Here is a 22,483-nt window from a genome sequence, read left to right on the forward strand (position 1 = left end):
TTACATCGACTTAAAACTTCATCTGTGTTCTACTATGGTGATTTTATTGTCTCCACATACCGCAGCACGCGACATAGCTTTGCAGACGATAAGTACAACCGTTTCAGAGAGAAGAGCGGCCAATGTGACGATCTGGCTTTAAGTCGATTCGATAACAAATGACGAAAACGTACGGATTTCTCAGGTTTCTACTACATATGAACACATTTCACATTCTCCCGTGCAACGCGGCTACTATTCCTCCTTTCATGCAGAATCGTAAGGTCCTAGCTCATGTCCAAGGCACCAAAGCCAGCTAAAAAGTCAATAATCGATACCTAAAACTTGAATTGTACTACTTCTTACTGGCTATTACATCTACTTAGAAGCTTCATCTGTGTTCTACTATGGTGCTTTTAGTGTCTCCGCATACCGCATCACGCGACATAGCTTTGCAGGCGATAAGTACAACCGTTTCAGAGAGAAGAGCGGCCAATGTGACGATCTGGCTTTAAGTCGATTCGATCACAAATGACGAAAAAGGACGGATTTCTCAGGTTTTTACTACATATGAACACTTTTCACATTCTCCCATCCAACGCGGCTGCTAGTCCTCCTTTCATGCAGAATCTTAAGGTCCTAGCTCATGTCCAAGGCACCAAAGCCAGCTAAAAAGTCAATAATCAACACCTAAAACTTTAATTGTACTACTACTTACTGGCTATTACATCATCATAGAAGCTTCATCTGTGTTCTACTATGGTGCTTTTAGTGTCTCCGCATACCGCAGCACGCGACATAGCTTTGCAGACGATAAGTACAACCGTTTCAGAGAGAAGAGCGGCCAATGTGACGATCTGGCTTTAAGTCGATTCGATAACAAATGACGAAAACGGACGGATTTCTCAGGTTTTTACTACATATGAACACTTTTCACATTCTCCCGTGCAACTCGGCTGCTAGTCCTCCTTTCATGCAGAATCTTAAGGTCCTAGCTCATGTCCAAGGCACCAAAGCCAGCTAAAAAGTCAATAATCGATACCTAAAACTTGAATTGTACTACTTCTTACTGGCCCTTACATCAACTTAGAAGCTTCATCTGTGTTCTACTATGGTGCTTTTAGTGTCTCCGCATACCGCAGCACGCGACATAGCTTTGAAGACGATAAGTACAACCGTTTCAGAGAGAAGAGCGGCCAATGTGACGATCTGGCTTTAAGTCGATTCGATAACAAATGACGAAAACGGACGGATTTCTCAGGTTTTTACTACATATGAACACTTTTCACATTCTCCCGTGCAACTCGGATGCTAGTCCTCCTTTCATGCAGAATCTTAAGGTCCTAGCTCATGTCCAAGGCACCAAAGCCAGCTAAAAAGTCAATAATCGATACCTAAAACTTGAATTATACTACTTCTTACTGGCCCTTACATCAACTTAGAAGCTTCATCTGTGTTCTACTATGGTGCTTTTAGTGTCTCCGCATACCGCAGCACGCGACATAGCTTTGAAGACGATACGTACAACCATTTCAGAGAGAAGAGCGGCCAATGTGACGATCTGGCTTTAAGTCGATTCGATAACAAATGACGAAAACGGACGGATTTCTCAGGTTTTTACTACATATGAACACTTTTCACATTCTCCCGTGCAAGTCGGCTGCTAGTCCTCCTTTCATGTAGTATCTTAAGGTCCTAGCTAATGTCCAAGGCACGAAAGCCAGCTAAAAAGTCAATAATCGATACCTAAAACTTGTATTGTACTACTTCTTACAGGCTATTACATCAACTTTGAAGCTTCATCCGTGTTCTACTATGGTGCTTTTAGTGTCTCCGCATACCGCAGCACGCGACATAGCTTTGCAGACGATAAGTACAACCGTTCCAGAGAGAAGAGCAGCCAATGTGACGATCTGGCTTTAAGTCGATTCGATCACAAATGACGAAAACGGACGGATTTCTCAGGTTTTTACTACATATGAACACTTTTCACATTCTCCCGTGCAACTCGGCTGCTAGTCCTCCTTTCATGCAGAATCTTAAGGTCATAGCTCATGTCCAAGGCACCAAAGCCAGCTAAAAAGTCAATAATCGATACCTAAAACTTTAATTGTACTACTTCTTACTGGCTATTACATCGACTTAAAACTTCATCTGTGTTCTACTATGGTGATTTTATTGTCTCCACATACCGCAGCACGCGACATAGCTTTGCAGACGATAAGTACAACCGTTTCAGAGAGAAGAGCGGCCAATGTGACGATCTGGCTTTAAGTCGATTCGATAACAAATGACGAAAACGTACGGATTTCTCAGGTTTCTACTACATATGAACACATTTCACATTCTCCCGTGCAACGCGGCTACTAGTCCTCCTTTCATGCAGAATCTTAAGGTCCTAGCTCATGTCCAAGGCACCAAAGCCAGCTAAAAAGTCAATAATCGATACCTAAAACTTGAATTGTACTACTTCTTACTGGCTCTTACATCAACTTAGAAGCTTCATCTGTGTTCTACTATGGTGCTTTTAGTGTCTCCGCATACCGCAGCACGCGACATAGCTTTGCAGACGATAAGTACAACCGTTCCAGAGAGAAGAGCGGCCAATGTGAATATCTGGCTTTAAGTCGATTCGATCACAAATGACGAAAACGGACGGATTTCTCAGGTTTTTACTACATATGAACACTTTTCACATTCTCCCGTGCAACTCGGCTGCTAGTCCTCCTTTCATGCAGAATCTTAAGGTCATAGCTCATGTCCAAGGCACCAAAGCCAGCTAAAAAGTCAATAATCGATACCTAAAACTTGAATTGTACTACTTCTTACTGGCTATTACATCGACTTAAAACTTCATCTGTGTTCTACTATGGTGATTTTATTGTCTCCACATACCGCAGCACGCGACATAGCTTTGCAGACGATAAGTACAACCGTTTCAGAGAGAAGAGCGGCCAATGTGACGATCTGGCTTTAAGTCGATTCGATAACAAATGACGAAAACGTACGGATTTCTCAGGTTTCTACTACATATGAACACATTTCACATTCTCCCGTGCAACGCGGCTACTATTCCTCCTTTCATGCAGAATCGTAAGGTCCTAGCTCATGTCCAAGGCACCAAAGCCAGCAAAAAAGTCAATAATCGATACCTAAAACTTGAATTGTACTACTTCTTACTGGCTATTACATCTACTTAGAAGCTTCATCTGTGTTCTACTATGGTGCTTTTAGTGTCTCCGCATACCGCATCACGCGACATAGCTTTGCAGGCGATAAGTACAACCGTTTCAGAGAGAAGAGCGGCCAATGTGACGATCTGGCTTTAAGTCGATTCGATAACAAATGACGAAAACGGACGGATTTCTCAGGTTTTTACTACATATGAACACTTTTCACATTCTCCCGTGCAAGTCGGCTGCTAGTCCTCCTTTCATGTAGTATCTTAAGGTCCTAGCTAATGTCCAAGGCACGAAAGCCAGCTAAAAAGTCAATAATCGATACCTAAAACTTGTATTGTACTACTTCTTACAGGCTATTACATCAACTTAGAAGCTTCATCCGTGTTCTACTATGGTGCTTTTAGTGTCTCCGCATACCGCAGCACGCGACATAGCTTTGCAGACGATAAGTACAACCGTTCCAGAGAGAAGAGCGGCCAATGTGACGATCTGGCTTTAAGTCGATTCGATAACAAATGACGAAAACGGACGGATTTCTCAGGTTTTTACTACATATGAACACTTTTCACATTCTCCCGTGCAACTCGGATGCTAGTCCTCCTTTCATGCAGAATCTTAAGGTCCTAGCTCATGTCCAAGGCACCAAAGCCAGCTAAAAAGTCAATAATCGATACCTAAAACTTGAATTATACTACCTCTTACTGGCCCTTACATCATCTTAGAAGCTTCATCTGTGTTCTACTATGGTGCTTTTAGTGTCTCCGCATACCGCAGCACGCGACATAGCTTTGAAGACGATACGTACAACCATTTCAGAGAGAAGAGCGGCCAATGTGACGATCTGGCTTTAAGTCGATTCGATAACAAATGACGAAAACGGACGGATTTCTCAGGTTTTTACTACATATGAACACTTTTCACATTCTCCCGTGCAAGTCGGCTGCTAGTCCTCCTTTCATGTAGTATCTTAAGGTCCTAGCTAATGTCCAAGGCACGAAAGCCAGCTAAAAAGTCAATAATCGATACCTAAAACTTGTATTGTACTACTTCTTACAGGCTATTACATCAACTTAGAAGCTTCATCCGTGTTCTACTATGGTGCTTTTAGTGTCTCCGCATACCGCAGCACGCGACATAGCTTTGCAGACGATAAGTACAACCGTTCCAGAGAGAAGAGCAGCCAATGTGACGATCTGGCTTTAAGTCGATTCGATCACAAATGACGAAAACGGACGGATTTCTCAGGTTTTTACTACATATGAACACTTTTCACATTCTCCCGTGCAACTCGGCTGCTAGTCCTCCTTTCATGCAGAATCTTAAGGTCATAGCTCATGTCCAAGGCACCAAAGCCAGCTAAAAAGTCAATAATCGATACCTAAAACTTTAATTGTACTACTTCTTACTGGCTATTACATCGACTTAAAACTTCATCTGTGTTCTACTATGGTGATTTTATTGTCTCCACATACCGCAGCACGCGACATAGCTTTGCAGACGATAAGTACAACCGTTTCAGAGAGAAGAGCGGCCAATGTGACGATCTGGCTTTAAGTCGATTCGATAACAAATGACGAAAACGTACGGATTTCTCAGGTTTCTACTACATATGAACACATTTCACATTCTCCCGTGCAACGCGGCTACTAGTCCTCCTTTCATGCAGAATCTTAAGGTCCTAGCTCATGTCCAAGGCACCAAAGCCAGCTAAAAAGTCAATAATCGATACCTAAAACTTGAATTGTACTACTTCTTACTGGCTCTTACATCAACTTAGAAGCTTCATCTGTGTTCTACTATGGTGCTTTTAGTGTCTCCGCATACCGCAGCACGCGACATAGCTTTGCAGACGATAAGTACAACCGTTCCAGAGAGAAGAGCGGCCAATGTGAATATCTGGCTTTAAGTCGATTCGATCACAAATGACGAAAACGGACGGATTTCTCAGGTTTTTACTACATATGAACACTTTTCACATTCTCCCGTGCAACTCGGCTGCTAGTCCTCCTTTCATGCAGAATCTTAAGGTCATAGCTCATGTCCAAGGCACCAAAGCCAGCTAAAAAGTCAATAATCGATACCTAAAACTTGAATTGTACTACTTCTTACTGGCTATTACATCTACTTAGAAGCTTCATCTGTGTTCTACTATGGTGCTTTTAGTGTCTCCGCATACCGCATCACGCGACATAGCTTTGCAGGCGATAAGTACAACCGTTTCAGAGAGAAGAGCGGCCAATGTGACGATCTGGCTTCAAGTCGATTCGATAACAAATGACGAAAACGGACGGATTTCTCAGGTTTTTACTACATATGAACACTTTTCACATTCTCCCATCCAACGCGGCTGCTAGTCCTCCTTTCATGCTGAATCTTAAGGTCCTAGCTCATGTCCAAGGCACCAAAGCCAGCTAAAAAGTCAATAATCAACACCTAAAACTTTAATTGTACTACTACTTACTGGCTATTACATCATCATAGAAGCTTCATCTGTGTTCTACTATGGTGCTTTTAGTGTCTCCGCATACCGCAGCACGCGACATAGCTTTGCAGACGATAAGTACAACCGTTCCAGAGAGAAGAGCGGCCAATGTGACGATCTGGCTTTAAGTCGATTCGATAACAAATGACGAAAACGGACGTATTTCTCAGGTTTTTACTACATATGAACACTTTTCACATTCTCCCGTGCAACTCGGCTGCTAGTCCTCCTTTCATGCAGAATCTTAAGGTCCTAGCTCATGTCCAAGGCACCAAAGCCAGCTAAAAAGTCAATAATCGATACCTAAAACTTGAATTGTACTACTTCTTACTGGCCCTTACATCAACTTAGAAGCTTCATCTGTGTTCTACTATGGTGCTTTTAGTGTCTCCGCATACCGCAGCACGCGACATAGCTTTGAAGACGATACGTACAACCGTTTCAGAGAGAAGAGCGGCCAATGTGACGATCTGGCTTTAAGTCGATTCGATAACAAATGACGAAAACGGACGGATTTCTCAGGTTTTTACTACATATGAACACTTTTCACATTCTCCCGTGCAAGTCGGCTGCTAGTCCTCCTTTCATGTAGTATCTTAAGGTCCTAGCTAATGTCCAAGGAACGAAAGCCAGCTAAAAAGTCAATAATCGATACCTAAAACTTGTATTGTACTACTTCTTACAGGCTATTACATCAACTTAGAAGCTTCATCCGTGTTCTACTATGGTGCTTTTAGTGTCTCCGCATACCGCAGCACGCGACATAGCTTTGCAGACGATAAGTACAACCGTTCCAGAGAGAAGAGCGGCCAATGTGACGATCTGGCTTTAAGTCGATTCGATCACAAATGACGAAAACGGACGGATTTTTCAGGTTTTTACTACATATGAACACTTTTCACATTCTCCCGTGCAACTCGGCTGCTAGTCCTCCTTTCATGCAGAATCTTAAGGTCATAGCTCATGTCCAAGGCACCAAAGCCAGCTAAAAAGTCAATAATCGATACCTAAAACTTGAATTGTACTACTTCTTACTGGCTATTACATCGACTTAAAACTTCATCTGTGTTCTACTATGGTGATTTTATTGTCTCCACATACCGCAGCACGCGACATAGCTTTGCAGACGATAAGTACAACCGTTTCAGAGAGAAGAGCGGCCAATGTGACGATCGGGCTTTAAGTCGATTCGATAACAAATGACGAAAACGTACAGATTTCTCAGGTTTCTACTACATATGAACACATTTCACATTCTCCCGTGCAACGCGGCTACTAGTCCTCCTTTCATGCAGAATCTTAAGGTCCTAGCTCATGTCCAAGGCACCAAAGCCAGCTAAAAAGTCAATAATCGATACCTAAAACTTGAATTGTACTACTTCTTACTGGCTCTTACATCAACTTAGAAGCTTCATCTGTGTTCTACTATGGTGCTTTTAGTGTCTCCACATACCGCAGCACGCGACATAGCTTTGCAGACGATAAGTACAACCCTTCCAGAGAGAAGAGCGGCCAATGTGAATATCTGGCTTTAAGTCGATTCGATCACAAATGACGAAAACGGACGGATTTCTCAGGTTTTTACTACATATGAACACTTTTCACATTCTCCCGTGCAACTCGGCTGCTAGTCCTCCTTTCATGCAGAATCTTAAGGTCATAGCTCATGTCCAAGGCACCAAAGCCAGCTATAAAGTCAATAATCGATACCTAAAACTTGAATTGTACTACTTCTTACTGGCTATTACATCGACTTAAAACTTCATCTGTGTTCTACTATGGTGATTTTATTGTCTCCACATACCGCAGCACGCGACATAGCTTTGCAGACGATAAGTACAACCGTTTCAGAGAGAAGAGCGGCCAATGTGACGATCTGGCTTTAAGTCGATTCGATAACAAATGACGAAAACGGACGGATTTCTCAGGTTTTTACTACATATGAACACTTTTCACATTCTCCCGTGCAACTCGGCTGCTAGTCCTCCTTTCATGCAGAATCTTAAGGTCCTAGCTCATGTCCAAGGCACCAAAGCCAGCTAAAAAGTCAATAATCGATACCTAAAACTTGAATTGTACTACTTCTTACTGGCCATTACATCAACTTAGAAGCTTCATCTGTGTTCTACTATGGTGCTTTTAGTGTCTCCGCATACCGCAGCACGCGACATAGCTTTGAAGACGAGACGTACAACCGTTTCAGAGAGAAGAGCGGCCAATGTGACGATCGGGCTTTAAGTCGATTCGATAACAAATGACGAAAACGGACGGATTTCTCAGGTTTTTACTACATATGAACACTTTTCACATTCTCCCGTGCAATTCGGCTGCTAGTCCTCCTTTCATGTAGTATCTTAAGGTCCTAGCTAATGTCCAAGGCACGAAAGCCAGCTAAAAAGTCAATAATCGATACCTAAAACTTGTATTGTACTACTTCTTACAGGCTATTACATCAACATAGAAGCTTCATCCGTGTTCTACTATGGTGCTTTTAGTGTCTCCGCATACCGCAGCACGCGACATAGCTTTGCAGACGATAAGTACAACCGTTTCAGAGAGAAGAGCGGCCAATGTGGCGATCGGGCTTTAAGTCGATTCGATAACAAATGACGAAAACGTACGGATTTCTCAGGTTTCTACTACATATGAACACATTTCACATTCTCCCGTGCAACGCGGCTACTAGTCCTCCTTTCATGCAGAATCTTAAGGTCCTAGCTCATGTCCAAGGCACCAAAGCCAGCTAAAAAGTCAATAATCGATACCTAAAACTTTAATTGTACTACTTCTTACTGGCTATTACATCAACTTAGAAGCTTCATCTGTGTTCTACTATGGTGATTTTAGAGTCTCCGCATACCGCAGCACGCGACATAGCTTTGCAGACGATAAGTACAACCGTTTCAGTGAGAAGAGCGGCCAATGTGACGATCTGGCTTTAAGTCGATTCGATAACAAATGACGAAAGCGGACGGATTTCTCAGGTTTTTACTACATATGAACACTTTTCACATTCTCCCATCCAACGCGGCTGCTAGTCCTCCTTTCATGCAGAATCTTAAGGTCCTAGCTCATGTCCAAGGCACCAAAGCCAGCTAAAAAGTCAATAATCGATACCTAAAACTTGAATTATACTACTTCTTACTGGCCCTTAAATCAACTTAGAAGCTTCATCTGTGTTCTACTATGGTGCTTTTAGTGTCTCCGCATACCGCAGCACGCGACATAGCTTTGAAGACGATACGTACAACCGTTTCAGAGAGAAGAGCGGCCAATGTGACGATCTGGCTTTAAGTCGATTCGATAACAAATGACGAAAACGGACGGAATTCTCAGGTTTTTACTACATATGAACACTTTTCACATTCTCCCGTGCAAGTCGGCTGCTAGTCCTCCTTTCATGTAGTATCTTAAGGTCCTAGCTAATGTCCAAGGCACGAAAGCCAGCTAAAAAGTCAATAATCGATACCTAAAACTTGTATTGTACTACTTCTTACAGGCTATTACATCAACTTAGAAGCTTCATCCGTGTTCTACTATGGTGCTTTTAGTGTCTCCGCATACCGCAGCACGCGACATAGCTTTGCAGACGATAAGTACAACCGTTCCAGAGAGAAGAGCGGCCAATGTGAATATCTGGCTCTAAGTCGATTCGATCACAAATGACGAAAACGGACGGATTTCTCAGGTTTTTACTACATATGAACACTTTTCACATTCTCCCATGCAACTCGGCTGCTAGTCCTCCTTTCATGCAGAATCTTAAGGTCATAGCTCATGTCCAAGGCACCAAAGCCAGCTAAAAAGTCAATAATCGATACCTAAAACTTGAATTGTACAACTTCTTACTGGCTATTACATCGACTTAAAACTTCATCTGTGTTCTACTATGGTGATTTTATCGTCTCCACATACCGCAGCACGCGACATAGCTTTGCAGACGATAAGTACAATCGTTTCAGAGAGAAGAGCGGCCAATGTGACGATCGGGCTTTAAGTCGATTCGATAACAAATGACGGAAACGTACGGATTTCTCAGGTTTCTACTACATATGAACACATTTCTCATTCTCCCGTGCAACGCGGCTACTAGTCCTCCTTTCATGCAGAATCTTAAGGTCCTAGCTCATGTCCAAGGCACCAAAGCCAGCTAAAAAGTCAATAATCGATACCTAAAACTTGAATTGTACTACTTCTTACTGGCCCTTACATCAACTTAGAAGCTTCATCTGTGTTCTACTATGGTGCTTTTAGTGTCTCCGCATACCGCAGCACGCGACATAGCTTTGAAGACGATAAGTACAACCGTTACGGAGAGAAGAGCGGCCAATGTGACGATCTGGCTTTAAGTCGATTCGATAACAAATGACGAAAACGGACGGATTTCTCAGGCTTTTACTACATATGAATACTTTTCACATTCTCCCGTGCAACTCAGCTGCTAGTCCTCCTTTAAAGCAGAATCTTAAGGTCCTAGCTCATGTCCAAGGCACCAAAGCCAGCTAAAAAGTCAATAATCGATACCTAAAACTTGAATTGTACTACTTCTTACTGGCTATTACATCAACTTAGAAGCTTCATCTGTGTTCTACTATGGTGCTTTTAGAGTCTCCGCATACCGCAGCACGCGACATAGCTTTGCAGACGATAAGTACAACCGTTTCAGAGAGAAGAGCGGCCAATGTGACGATCGGGCTTTAAGTCGATTCGATAACAAATGACGAAAACTGACGGATTTCTCAGGTTTTTACTACATATGAACACTTTTCACATTCTTCCCTGCAACTCGGCTGCTAGTCCTCCTTTCATGCAGATTCTTAAGGTCCTAGCTCATGTCCAAGGCATCAAAGCCAGCTAAAAAATCAATAATCGATACCTAAAACTTGAATTGTACTATTTCTTACTGGCTATTAGATCAAATTAGAAGCTTCATCTGTGTTCTACTGTGGTGGTTTCAGTGTCTCCGCCTACCGCAGCATACGACATAGCTTTGCAGACGATAAGTACAACCGTTTCAGAGAGAAGAGCGGCCAATGTTACGATCTGGCTTTAAGTCGATTCGATAACAAATGACGAAAACGGACGGATTTCTCAGGTTTTTACTACATATGAACACTTTTCACATTCTCCCGTGCAACTCGGCCGCTAGTCCTCCTTTCATGCAGAATCTTAAGGTCCTAGCTCATGTCCAAAGCACCAAAGCCAGCTAAAAAGTCAATAATCGATACCTAAAACTTGAATTGTACTACTTCTTACTGGCTATTACATCAACTTAGAAGCTTCATCTGTGTTCTACTATGGTGCTTTTAGTGTCTCCGCATACCGCATCACGCGACATAGCTTTGCAGGCGATAAGTACAACCGTTTCAGAGAGAAGAGCGGCCAATGTGACGATCTGGCTTTAAGTCGATTCGATAACAAATGACGAAAACGGACGGATTTCTCAGGTTTTTACTACATACGAACACTTTTCACATTCTCCCATCCAACGCGGCTGCTAGTCCTCCTTTCATGCAGAATCTTAAGGTCCTAGCTCATGTCCAAGGCACCAAAGCCAGCTAAAAAGTCAATAATCGATACCTAAAACTTTAATTGTACTACTTCTTACTGGCTATTACATCATCATAGAAGCTTCATCTGTGTTCTACTATGGTGCTTTTAGTGTCTCCGCATACCGCGTCACGCGACATAGCTTTGCAGGCGATAAGTACAACCGTTTCAGAGAGAAGAGCGGCCAATGTGACGATCTGGCTTTAAGTCGATTCGATAACAAATGACGAAAACGGACGGATTTCTCAGGTTTCTACTACATATGAACACATTTCACATTCTCCCGTGCAACGCGGCTACTAGTCCTCCTTTCATGCAGAATCTTAAGGTCCTAGCTCATGTCCAAGGCACCAAAGCCAGCTAAAAAGTCAATAATCGATACCTAAAACTTGAATTGTACTACTTCTTACTGGCTCTTACATCAACTTAGAAGCTTCATCTGTGTTCTACTATGGTGCTTTTAGTGTCTCCGCATACCGCAGCACGCGACATAGCTTTGAAGACGATAAGTACAACCGTTACGGAGAGAAGAGCGGCCAATGTGACGATCTGGCTTTAAGTCGATTCGATAACAAATGACGAAAACGGACGGATTTCTCAGGTTTTTACTACATATGAATACTTTTCACATTCTCCCGTGCAACTCAGCTGCTAGTCCTCCTTTAAAGCAGAATCTTAAGGTCCTAGCTCATGTCCAAGGCACCAAAGCCAGCTAAAAAGTCAATAATCGATACCTAAAACTTGAATTGTACTACTTCTTACTGGCTATTACATCTACTTAGAAGCTTCATCTGTGTTCTACTATGGTGCTTTTAGAGTCTCCGCATACCGCAGCACGCGACATAGCTTTGCAGACGATAAGTACAACCGTTTCAGAGAGAAGAGCGGCCAATGTGACGATCTGGCTTTAAGTCGATTCGATAACAAATGACGAAAACGGACGGATTTCTCAGGTTTTTACTACATATGAACACATTTCACATTCTCCCGTGCAACGCGGCTGCTAGTTCTCCTTTCATGCAGAATCTTAAGGTCCTAGCTCATGTCCAAGGCACCAAAGACAGCTAAAAAGTCAATAATCGATACCTAAAACTTGAATTGTACTACTTCTTACTGGCTATTACATCAACTTAGAAGCTTCATCTGTGTTCTACTATGGTGCTTTTAGAGTCTCCGCATACCGCAGCACGCGACATAGCTTTGCAGACGATAAGTACAACCGTTTCAGAGAGAAGAGCGGCCAATGTGACGATCTGGCTTTAAGTCGATTCGATAACAAATGACGAAAACGGACGGATTTCTCAGGTTTTTACTACATATGAACACATTTCACATTCTCCCGTGCAACGCGGCTGCTAGTCCTCCTTTCATGCAGAATCTTAATGTGCTAGCTCATGTCCAAGGCACCAAAGCCAGCTAAAAAGTAAATAATCAGTACCTAAAACTTGAATTGTACTACTCCTTACTGGCTATTACATCAACTTAGAAGCTTCATCTGTGTTCTACTATGGTGCTTTTAGAGTCTCCGCATACCGCAGCACGCGACATAGCTTTGCAGACGATAAGTACAACCGTTTCAGAGAGAAGAGCGGCCAATGTGACGATCTGGCTTTAAGTCGATTCGATAACAAATGACGAAAACTGACGGATTTCTCAGGTTTTTACTAAATATGAACACTTTTCACATTCTTCCCTGCAACTCGGCTGCTAGTCCTCCTTTCATGCAGATTCTTAAGGTCCTAGCTCATGTCCAAGGCATCAAAGCCAGCTAAAAAGTCAATAATCGATACCTAAAACTTGAATTGTACTATTTCTTACTGGCTATTACATCAAATTAGAAGCTTCATCTGTGTTCTACTGTGGTGGTTTCAGTGTCTCCGCCTACCGCAGCATACGACATAGCTTTGCAGACGATAAGTACAACCGGTTCAGAGAGAAGAGCGGCCAATGTAACGATCTGGCTTTAAGTCGATTCGATAACAAATGACGAAAACGGACGGATTTCTCAGGTTTTTACTACATATGAACACTTTTCACATTCTCCCGTGCAAGTCGGCTGCTAGTCCTCCTTTCATGTAGTATCTTAAGGTCCTAGCTAATGTCCAAGGCACGAAAGCCAGCTAAAAAGTCAATAATCGATACCTAAAACTTGTATTGTACTACTTCTTACAGGCTATTACATCAACTTAGAAGCTTCATCCGTGTTCTACTATGGTGCTTTTAGTGTCTCCGCATACCGCAGCACGCGACATAGCTTTGCAGACGATAAGTACAACCGTTCCAGAGAGAAGAGCGGCCAATGTGACGATCTGGCTTTAAGTCGATTCGATCACAAATGACGAAAACGGACGGATTTCTCAGGTTTTTACTACATATGAACACTTTTCACATTCTCCCGTGCAACTTGGCTGCTAGTCCTCATTTCATGCAGAATCTTAAGGTCATAGCTCATGTCCAAGGCACCAAAGCCAGCTAAAAAGTCAATAATCGATACCTAAAACTTGAATTGTACTACTTCTTACAGGCTATTACATCGACTTAAAACTTCATCTGTGTTCTACTATGGTGATTTTATTGTCTCCACATACCGCAGCACGCGACATAGCTTTGCAGACGATAAGTACAACGGTTTCAGAGAGAAGAGCGGCCAATGTGACGATCGGGCTTTAAGTCGATTCGATAACAAATGACGAAAACGGACGGATTTCTCAGGTTTTTACTACATATGAACACATTTCACATTCTCCCGTGCAACGCGGCTGCTAGTCCTCCTTTCATGCAGAATCTTAAGGTCCTAGCTCATGTCCAAGGCACCAAAGACAGCTAAAAAGTCAATAATCGATACCTAAAACTTGAATTGTACTACTTCTTACTGGCTATTACATCAACTTAGAAGCTTCATCTGTGTTCTACTATGGTGCTTTTAGAGTCTCCGCATACCGCAGCACGCGACATAGCTTTGCAGACGATAAGTACAACCGTTTCAGAGAGAAGAGCGGCCAATGTGACGATCTGGCTTTAAGTCGATTCGATAACAAACGACGAAAACGGACGCATTTCTCAGGTTTTTACTACATATGAACACATTTCACATTCTCCCGTGCAACGCGGCTACTAGTCCTCCTTTCATGCAGAATCTTAAGGTCCTAGCTCATGTCCAAGGCACCAAAGCCAGCTAAAAAGTCAATAATCGATACCTAAAACTTGAATTGTACTACTTCTTACTGGCTCTTACATCAACTTAGAAGCTTCATCTGTGTTCTACTATGGTGCTTTTAGTGTCTCCGCATACCGCAGCACGCGATATAGCTTTGCAGACGATAAGTACAACCGTTTCAGAGAGAAGAGCGGCCAATGTGACGATCTGGCTTTAAGTCGATTCGATAACAAATGACGAAAACGGACGGATTTCTCAGGTTTTTACTACATATGAACACATTTCACATTCTCCCGTGCAACGCGGCTGCTAGTCCTCCTTTCATGCAGAATCTTAAGGTCCTAGCTCATGTCCAAGGCACCAAAGACAGCTAAAAAGTCAATAATCGATACCTAAAACTTGAATTGTACTACTTCTTACTGGCTATTACATCAACTTAGAAGCTTCATCTGTGTTCTACTATGGTACTTTTAGAGTCTCCGCATACCGCAGCACGCGACATAGCTTTGCAGACGATAAGTACAACCGTTTCAGAGAGAACAGCGGCCAAGTGACGATCTGGCTTTAAGGCGATTAGATAACAAATGACGAAAACGGACGGATTTCTCAGGTTTTTTCTACATATGAACACTTTTCATATTGTCCCGTGCAACTCGGCTGCTAGTCCTCCTTTCATGCAGAATCTTAAGGTCCTAGCTCATGTCCAAGGCACCAAATCCATCTAAGAAGTCAATAACCGATACCTAAAACTTGAATTGTACTACTTCTTACTGCCTATTACATCGACTTAGAAGCTTCATCTGTGTTCTACTATGGTGATTTTATTGTCTCCGCATACCGCAGCACGCGACTTAGCTTTGCAGACGATAAGTACAGCCGTTTCAGAGAGAAGAGCGGCCAAGTGACGATCTGGCTTTAAGGCGATTAGATAACAAATGACGAAAACGGACGGATTTCTCAGGTTTTTTCTACATATGAACACTTTTCATATTGTCCCGTGCAACTCGGCTGCTAGTCCTCCTTTCATGCAGAATCTTAAGGTCCTAGCTCATGTCCAAGGCACCAAATCCATCTAAGAAGTCAATAACCGATACCTAAAACTTGAATTGTACTACTTCTTACTGCCTATTACATCGACTTAGAAGCTTCATCTGTGTTCTACTATGGTGATTTTATTGTCTCCGCATACCGCAGCACGCGACTTAGCTTTGCAGACGATAAGTACAACCGTTTCAGAGAGAAGAGCGGCCAATGTGACGATCGGGCTTTAAGTCGATTCCATAACAAATGACGAAAACGGACGGATTTCTCAGGTTTCTACTACATATGAACACATTTCAGATTCTCCCGTGCAACGCGGCTGCTAGTCCTCCTTTCATGCAGAATCTTAAGGTCCTAGCTCATGTCCAAGGCACCAAAGCCAGCTAAAAAGTCAATAATCGATACCTAAAACTTGAATTGTACTACTTCTTACTGGCTATTACATCAACTTAGAAGCTTCATCTGTGTTCTACCATGGTGCTTTTAGTGTCTCCGCATACCGCAGCACGCGACATAGCTTTGCAGACGATAAGTACAACCGTTTCAGAGAGAAGAGCGGCCAATGTGACGATCGGGCTTTAAGTCGATTCGATAACAAATGACGAAAACGGACGGATTTCTCAGGTTTTTACTACATAGGAACACATTTCACATTCTCCCGTGCAACGCGGCTGCTAGTCCTCCTTTCATGCAGAATCTTAATGTCCTAGCTCATGTCCAAGGCACCAAAGCCAGCTAAAAAGTAAATAATCAGTACCTAAAACTTGAATTGTACTACTTCTTACTGGCTCTTACATCAACTTAGAAGCTTCATCTGTGTTCTACCATGGGGCTTTTAGAGTCTCCGCATACCGCAGCACGCGACATAGCTTTGCAGACGATAAGTACAACCGTTTCAGAGAGAAGAGCGGCCAATGTTACGATCTGGCTTTAAGTCGATTCGATAACAAATGACGAAAACGGACGGATTTCTCAGGTTTTTACTACATATGAACACTTTTCACATTCTTCCCTGCAACTCGGCTGCTAGTCCTCCTTTCATGCGGATTCTTAAGGTCCTAGCTCATGTCCAAGGCATCAAAGCCAGCTAAAAAGTCAATAATCGATACCTAAAACTTGAATTGTACTATTTCTTACTGGCTATTACATCAAATTAGAAGCTTCATCTGTGTTCTACTGTGGTGGTTTCAGTGTCTCCGCCTACCGCAGCATACGACATAGCTTTGCAGACGATAAGCACAACCGTTTCAGAGAGAAGAGCGGCCAATGTGACGATCTGGCTTTAAGTCGATTCGATAACAAATGACGAAAACGGACGGTTTTCTCAGGTTTTTACTACATATGAACACTTTTCACATTCTCCCGTGCAACTCGGCTGCTAGTCCTCCTTTCATGCAGAATCTTAAGGTCCTAGCTCATGTCCAAGGCACCAAAGCCAGCTAAAAAGTCAATAATCGATACCTAAAACTTGAATTGTACTACTTCTTACTGGCTATTACATCAACTTAGAAGCTTCATCTGTGTTCTACTATGGTGCTTTTAGTGTCTCCGCATACCGCATCACGCGACATAGCTTTGCAGGCGATAAGTACAACCGTTTCAGAGTGAAGAGCGGCCAATGTGACGATCTGGCTTTAAGTCGATTCGATAACAAATGACGAAAACGGACGGATTTCTCAGGTTTTTACTACATATGAACACTTTTCACATTCTCCCATCCAACGCGGCTGCTAGTCCTTCTTTGATGCAGAATCTTAAGGTCCTAGCTCATGTCCAAGGCACCAAAGCCAGCAAAAAGTCAATAATCGATACCTAAAACTTTAATTGTACTACTTCTTACTGGCTATTACATCATCATAGAAGCTTCATCTGTGTTCTGCTATGGTGCTTTTAGTGTCTCCGCATACCGCATCACGCGACATAGCTTTGCAGACGATAAGTACAGCCGTTTCAGAGAGAAGAGCGGCCAAGTGACGATCTGGCTTTAAGGCGATTCGATAACAAATGACGAAAACGGACGGATTTCTCAGGTTTTTTCTACATATGAACACTTTTCATATTGTCCCGTGCAACTCGGCTGCTAGTCCTCCTTTCATGCAGAATCTTAAGGTCCTAGCTCATGTCCAAGGCACCAAATCCATCTAAGAAGTCAATAACCGATACCTAAAACTTGAATTGTACTACTTCTTACTGCCTATTACATCGACTTAGAAGCTTCATTTGTGTTCTACTATGGTGATTTTATTGTCTCCGCATACCGCAGCACGCGACTTAGCTTTGCAGACGATAAGTACAACCGTTTCAGAGAGAAGAGCGGCCAATGTGACGATCGGGCTTTAAGTCGATTCCATAACAAATGACGAAAACGGACGGATTTCTCAGGTTTCTACTACATATGAACACATTTCAGATTCTCCCGTGCAGCGCGGCTGCTAGTCCTCCTTTCATGCAGAATCTTAAGGTCCTAGCTCATGTCCAAGGCACCAAAGCCAGCTAAGAAGTCAATAATCGATACCTAAAACTTGAATTGTACTACTTCTTACTGGCTATTACATCAACATAGAAGCTTCATCTGTGTTCTACCATGGTGCTTTTAGTGTCTCCGCATACCGCAGCACGCGACATAGCTTTGCAGACGATAAGTACAACCGTTTCAGAGAGAAGAGCGGCCAATGTGACGATCGGGCTTTAAATCGATTCGATAACAAATGACGAAAACGGACGGATTTCTCAGGTTTTTACTACATATGAACACATTTCACATTCTCCCGTGCAACGCGGCTGCTAGTCCTCCTTTCATGCAGAATCTTAATGTCCTAGCTCATGTCCAAGGCACCAAAGCCAGCTAAAAAGGAAATAATCAGTACCTAAAACTTGAATTGTACTACTTCTTACTGGCTCTTACATCAACTTAGAAGCTTCATCTGTGTTCTACTATGGTGCTTTTAGTGTCTACGCATACCGCAGCACGCCACATAGCTTTGCAGACGATAAGTACAGCCGTTTCAGAGAGAAGAGCGGCCAAGTGACGATCTGGCTTTAAGGCGATTCGATAACAAATGACGAAAACGGACGGATTTCTCATTTTTTTCTACATATGAACACTTTTCATATTGTCCCGTGCAACTCGGCTGCTAGTCCTCCTTTCATGCAGAATCTTAAGGTCCTAGCTCATGTCCAAGGCACCAAATCCATCTAAGAAGTCAATAACCGATACCTAAAACTTGAATTGTACTACTTCTTACTGCCTATTACATAGACTTAGAAGCTTCATCTGTGTTCTACTATGGTGATTTTATTGTCTCCGCATACCGCAGCACGCGACTTAGCTTTGCAGACGATAAGTACAACCGTTTCAGAGAGAAGAGCGGCCAATGTGACGATCGGGCTTTAAGTCGATTCCATAACAAATGACGAAAACGGACGGATTTCTCAGGTTTCTACTACATATGAACACATTTCAGATTCTCCCGTGCAACGCGGCTGCTAGTCCTCCTTTCATGCAGAATCTTAAGGTCCTAGCTCATGTCCAAGGCACCAAAGCCAGCTAAAAAGTCAATAATCGATACCTAAAACTTGAATTGTACTACTTCTTACTGGCTATTACATCAACTTAGAAGCTTCATCTGTGTTCTACCATGGTGCTTTTAGTGTCTCCGCATACCGCAGCACGCGACATAGCTTTGCAGACGATAAGTACAACCGTTTCAGAGAGAAGAGCGGCCAATGTGACGATCGGGCTTTAAGTCGATTCGATAACAAATGACGAAAACGGACGGATTTCTCAGGTTTTTACTACATAGGAACACATTTCACATTCTCCCGTGCAACGCGGCTGCTAGTCCTCCTTTCATGCAGAATCTTAATGTCCTAGCTCATGTCCAAGGCACCAAAGCCAGCTAAAAAGTAAATAATCAGTACCTAAAACTTGAATTGTACTACTTCTTACTGGCTATTACATCAACTTAGAAGCTTCATCTGTGTTCTACCATGGTGCTTTTAGAGTCTCCGCATACCGCAGCACGCGACATAGCTTTGCAGACGATAAGTACAACCGTTTCAGAGAGAAGAGCGGCCAATGTGACGATCTGGCTTTAAGTCGATTCGATAACAAATGACGAAAACGGACGGATTTCTCAGGTTTTTACTACATATGAACACTTTTCACATTCTTCCCTGCAACTCGGCTGCTAGTCCTCCTTTCATGCGGATTCTTAAGGTCCTAGCTCATGTCCAAGGCATCAAAGCCAGCTAAAAAGTCAATAATCGATACCTAAAACTTGAATTGTACTATTTCTTACTGGCTATTACATCAAATTAGAAGCTTCATCTGTGTTCTACTGTGGTGGTTTCAGTGTCTCCGCCTACCGCAGCATACGACATAGCTTTGCAGACGATAAGCACAACCGTTTCAGAGAGAAGAGCGGCCAATGTGACGATCTGGCTTTAAGTAGATTCGATAACAAATGACGAAAACGGACGGTTTTCTCAGGTTTTTACTACATATGAACACTTTTCACATTCTCCCGTGCAACTCGGCTGCTAGTCCTCCTTTCATGCAGAATCTTAAGGTCCTAGGTCATGTCCAAGGCACCAAAGCCAGCTAAAAAGTCAATAATCGATACCTAAAACTTGAATTGTACTACTTCTTACTGGCTATTACATCAACTTAGAAGCTTCATCTGTGTTCTACTATGGTGCTTTTAGTGTCTCCGCATACCGCATCACGCGACATAGCTTTGCAGGCGATAAGTACAACCGTTTCAGAGTGAAGAGCGGCAAATGTGACGATCTGGCTTTAAGTCGATTCGATAACAAATGACGAAAACGGACGGATTTCTCAGGTTTTTACTACATATGAACACTTTTCACATTCTCCCATCCAACGCGGCTGCTAGTCCTTCTTTCATGCAGAATCTTAAGGTCCTAGCTCATGTCCAAGGCACCAAAGCCAGCAAAAAGTCAATAATCGATACCTAAAACTTTAATTGTACTACTTCTTACTGGCTATTACATCATCATAGAAGCTTCATCTGTGTTCTGCTATGGTGCTTTTAGTGTCTCCGCATACTGCATCACGCGACATAGCTTTGCAGACGATAAGTACAGCCGTTTCAGAGAGAAGAGCGGCCAAGTGACGATCTGGCTTTAAGGCGATTCGATAACAAATGACGAAAACGGACGGATTTCTCAGGTTTTTTCTACATATGAACACTTTTCATATTGTCCCGTGCAACTCGGCTGCTAGTCCTCCTTTCATGCAGAATCTTAAGGTCCTAGCTCATGTCCAAGGCACCAAATCCATCTAAGAAGTCAATAACCGATACCTAAAACTTGAATTGTACTACTTCTTACTGCCTATTACATCGACTTAGAAGCTTCATCTGTGTTCTACTATGGTGATTTTATTGTCTCCGCATACCGCAGCACGCGACTTAGCTTTGCAGACGATAAGTACAACCGTTTCAGAGAGAAGAGCGGCCAATGTGACGATCGGGCTTTAAGTCGATTCCATAACAAATGACGAAAACGGACGGATTTCTCAGGTTTCTACTACATATGAACACATTTCAGATTCTCCCGTGCAGCGCGGCTGCTAGTCCTCCTTTCATGCAGAATCTTAAGGTCCTAGCTCATGTCCAAGGCACCAAAGCCAGCTAAAAAGTCAATAATCGATACCTAAAACTTGAATTGTACTACTTCTTACTGGCTATTACATCAACTTAGAAGCTTCATCTGTGTTCTACCATGGTGCTTTTAGTGTCTCCGCATACCGCAGCACGCGACATAGCTTTGCAGACGATAAGTACAACCGTTTCAGAGAGAAGAGCGGCCAATGTGACGATCGGGCTTTAAGTCGATTCGATAACAAATGACGAAAACGGACGGATTTCTCAGGTTTTTACTACATATGAACACATTTCACATTCTCCCGTGCAACGCGGCTGCTAGTCCTCCTTTCATGCAGAATCTTAATGTCCTAGCTCATGTCCAAGGCACCAAAGCCAGCTAAAAAGGAAATAATCAGTACCTAAAACTTGAATTGTACTACTTCTTACTGGCTCTTACATCAACTTAGAAGCTTCATCTGTGTTCTACTATGGTGCTTTTAGTGTCTACGCATACCGCAGCACGCCACATAGCTTTGCAGACGATAAGTACAGCCGTTTCAGAGAGAAGAGCGGCCAAGTGACGATCTGGCTTTAAGGCGATTCGATAACAAATGACGAAAACGGACGGATTTCTCAGGTTTTTTCTACATATGAACACTTTTCATATTGTCCCGTGCAACTCGGCTGCTAGTCCTCCTTTCATGCAGAATCTTAAGGTCCTAGCTCATGTCCAAGGCCCCAAATCCATCTAAGAAGTCAATAACCGATACCTAAAACTTGAATTGTACTACTTCTTACTGCCTATTACATCGACTTAGAAGCTTCATCTGTGTTCTACTATGGTGATTTTATTGTCTCCGCATACCGCAGCACGCGACTTAGCTTTGCAGACGATAAGTACAACCGTTTCAGAGAGAAGAGCGGCCAATGTGACGATCGGGCTTTAAGTCGATTCGTTAACAAATGACGAAAACGGACGGTTTTCTCAGGTTTTTACTACATATGAACACTTTTCACATTCTCCCGTGCAACTCGGCTGCTAGTCCTCCTTTCATGCAGAATCTTAAGGTCCTAGGTCATGTCCAAGGCACCAAAGCCAGCTAAAAAGTCAATAATCGATACCTAAAACTTGAATTGTACTACTTCTTACTGGCTATTACATCAACTTAGAAGCTTCATCTGTGTTCTACTATGGTGCTTTTAGTGTCTCCGCATACCGCATCACGCGACATAGCTTTGCAGGCGATAAGTACAACCGTTTCAGAGTGAAGAGCGGCCAATGTGACGATCTGGCTTTAAGTCGATTCGATAACAAATGACGAAAACGGACGGATTTCTCAGGTTTTTACTACATATGAACACTTTTCACATTCTCCCATCCAACGCGGCTGCTAGTCCTTCTTTCATGCAGAATCTTAAGGTCCTAGCTCATGTCCAAGGCACCAAAGCCAGCAAAAAGTCAATAATCGATACCTAAAAC

Source organism: Schistocerca gregaria, unplaced genomic scaffold (genome assembly GCF_023897955.1).
Source record: "Schistocerca gregaria isolate iqSchGreg1 unplaced genomic scaffold, iqSchGreg1.2 ptg000378l, whole genome shotgun sequence".
Lineage (NCBI taxonomy): Eukaryota > Metazoa > Arthropoda > Insecta > Orthoptera > Acrididae > Schistocerca > Schistocerca gregaria.